This window comes from Sinocyclocheilus grahami, unplaced genomic scaffold (genome assembly GCF_001515645.1).
Source record: "Sinocyclocheilus grahami isolate Dianchi unplaced genomic scaffold, SAMN03320097.WGS_v1.1 scaffold361.1, whole genome shotgun sequence".
NCBI lineage: Eukaryota > Metazoa > Chordata > Actinopteri > Cypriniformes > Cyprinidae > Sinocyclocheilus > Sinocyclocheilus grahami.
In genome coordinates this window covers 568,425-571,881 of record NW_015505540.1, presented here as the reverse complement: position 1 = coordinate 571,881, position 3,457 = coordinate 568,425, and the positions used below count along the sequence as shown (strand labels likewise).

Genomic DNA, 3,457 nt, shown 5'->3' with positions numbered 1-3,457 from the left:
AAAAAAAAAAAAATTTCTGCAGAAGAAAGAAAGTCATAGAGGTTTGGAATGACATGAGGAGGGTGAGTAAAAGATGCCAGAAATTACATTTTTGGATGAACTATTCCTTTAAACAAAAATCTCTGATTATGTTACCATTTAAAAGAAACAAATGAGATATTAAAAATGTCTAATCTTATCAGCTGAATTCACTTTAAACCCTCTACATTGAAGAGTTTAATTAGTTATAAGCAATTAGAGAGTTAATATAATCATCATGACGGGAACAATCTACTTCACTACTTGTATTTTAATATGAAAATATCAAATTTGTATATAATCTCTGTATTAAATATTCTTTTTTTTAATAAAATACTTGTGTTTTATATCTTATATATTACAGAAACATTTTCAGTTAAATTATAATTTGTCTGTATAGGACTTTTCACTTTTTTTCATTTGTTGCTTATTTTGTTCAATTGTTTTATAAAATCCTTTATTTTCTCAATTTTTCCATGGGCCCCCCCTTTTCAATTTATTTTTAAAAAGTTTTCTGTCAAGCAAGACTTGAGATGCTTAAAATATTAGAGGATGAATAGATGCATGAATAAACAATTGACAGATGACCGAAAAGTTAATAAACACTACACTGAAGAGCTTAATCAGTCATAACCAATCAGAAACTTAATATAATCAACATGACGGGAACAATCTGCTTCATACAATAATTATTTAGCAGATTCTCCAAACAAATCACATACGATCTCATCATGGACTCACAGTACTGAAGCAGCCCCCTTCATCTGAAGGCCAGCGCAATGTGGTCAATCAAACTTTATGCTCATTTCAACCCAGCGAAACCTGGCACTATAAAAACTGGCCCTGCGTGTGTGCGTTTGTGTGATCCGCAGACCTCATGAGCGATGAGTCATCGGCACAACCCCCCGCTCCTGGCATCTTTCTGCCACATTAATTCCAAACACACACAAACACAAACAAGCACACAAACCCACATGCAGAGCCAGAGGGAGCCCCACTGCTCTCCATATTTTCACTGGGCGTGAAATAAAAATCCTTCCAGGCAACATCTACTGTTAAACACAATCATGTTCCTCCTAAAGAGTCAATAAAACGAAATAAATGAAACACAATACAGATCCATCACAAGCCCAGGTTACTGGGGGAGAGTTTGGAAGGACTTTAACTACAAAATCAAACCTCAGCTGTTGCTTAAGCATCATGATAATTAAAACGATGACTGATTAGCGAAATATCTGAGCTGACAGCGATGATGAAGGCAGGTTATGAGGATGAACAGAATTAGATATTACTCTCAGGTTGCTGAATGAATTCAGTCATTCATAGGCACTGATGCGGCTGCGGCTCATGCGATTTCGTCATTCTCACCCTGATATACGTTACATAACTTCAGCCTCGAGACCGATTGACACAAGACGATGTGTCATCTCTCTCGTTTTTCTCTCTCCCATAATATTTCCTCTTCTCCCCTCCCATTCTCCCTGTCAGGACACATATATTTTTAACCCAACCTAACCTTGATATACAAGCCGCCCATTGTAGCTCCTACAAATAATTTATGAATAAAGCAACTCAGACATTAGTTCTCTGGTTATTTGAGAAGTGCTTGTGGCAAAGCAGAGAAGTAGGAAAGAGGTTATCAAATCAATCAAACACAAAATCCAACCAACCTCAGATGGCTACAGGTTTGGTCATTGTTCTGTAATTGACACTGTCTGTCTGTCTGTCTGTCTGTCTGTTTATATAGTGCTGCAAATAAAACAACAAATAAGACCAAGCAAGATATAAGACAGCTAGATTAATATGCTGCATAAAATATTAAACTTAAAATTTTAAAGATGGAAATCATATTAGTTCATTCAGGGGTTTTCAGACTTTTTATATCCAAGGACTCCCAACTATGAGGGTCCACATATAAGGGACCCCTTTCCTAAAATATAAAGCTATATATTTTTATGAATATCGACCCATTTATGCTCTGTGAGAAAAAAATAGTAAATGCCATATTATAAAAATAAAAGTAAAACAAATTCTTAAAATATATATCTAGACAATATTTACTTTGCATTAAATTTGAACATGAAAATATTCAATAAATTTGTTAAAAAAAATCTTTGTCATTTTTTGTATAATATTCTTTTTATATTATATTTTTTGTTCTGTATCTTATACATTACAGAAACATTTTCAGTTAAATTCAAATGTATTTATTTTTTTCATTTGTTGCTTGTGTTTCATAAAATGTTTAATAAAATCCGTTTATTTTCTCTGAAAATTTCGACAGACACTCTCAAACCCCCTTGCAACCCCTAAATTAGTTTATCACAATATCAGATTAAGTGAACTTTAAATTTGAAATCTTTTCAATAATATTTTCAGTGCAAGTAGACATTTTGCCATGTGCCCAGGTAAAATTAAAAACTGGCAATTTATTATTAAGTTTTCTTTTCTTTGTTCAAAATGTTTCACACAATTTTTTTCTTGAGAATATTGTTTTTATTGGCAATTTGGAATGCAATTTATAGATTTATGCTGTATCCCCACATCACATTCCATTCTGTTAGACATTCACAATGTCCAAACAAAAGCCAGATACTTCCTATTAAGTATTAGCAATGGATAGGATGAATTCTGTGATGTTTGCAATGTCAGTTGGTTTGTGTCACTGTAAAACATTCCATCATGTTTGATAAAATCACAGAAATCGGTGTGACTAAAATTTCAAGTTGACACCTTATGCAAGCTAACATTGTTCCTCACTGAGCAATGCCTAACTTTAGTGATTAATTTCCATTCTGTTAGCATCCAACCTATTAATTTTCATGCCATTGTGTAATTAATCAAATGCACTGCAGTTAAAAAAGTGCCAGAGCTTGACCACAGCACATTTCTGAGAGTTTAACTTCCTTAAATAACAACACATACAATATAACGTCAAACTGCCTGTCTGTTACAGAAACTGAGGCTGCATATAGTGAGCAGAGATGCTGTCTGTAGGGATGACTGAGATACAAACTCCCTCTGAGCTCTGTGTCATCTGTGTCTCTGAGAGCCAATCAAACAGTCAGGGGAGCAACTGCGAGAGAAAGTGAGAAAGCGCTCAACTCAGCTAACCTAGTGCAACCCAGGAAGCTGTTTAGCATTGCTAAATGGAAAGACAACATGCTCAGCCTCTTATGCATCCCTACGGCACACTAAGATTAAAAGCTTGCACTGAAAGGGATCAGAATAAACCAGCGAAATGGGGGAAAAATGACATTAAGAGTGTTTTTGTAGGTCCTGAAATATGGATGGCATAGCCATTACTAGACACTATTTATGATTGTGATTCTCTTCACATTTGCTGGAAACTGCAATAAGCTATCTGAGGTTATTTCAATCTGAACCCTAGCATGTTAGCATGTTTTGCTCAAACTTTCGCCATGGCATTAGAGCTGGT

At 34.7% G+C, this 3,457-nt stretch overlaps 1 protein-coding gene across 1 annotated transcript in view; it reads right to left on the bottom strand.

The window, feature by feature from the left end:
- The window catches only part of LOC107549055 (serine/threonine-protein kinase Sgk1-like), a 23,784-nt gene that overhangs the window by 15,498 nt on the left and 4,829 nt on the right, over positions 1–3,457 (bottom strand). The gene's annotated exons all lie outside the window — the stretch shown is intronic.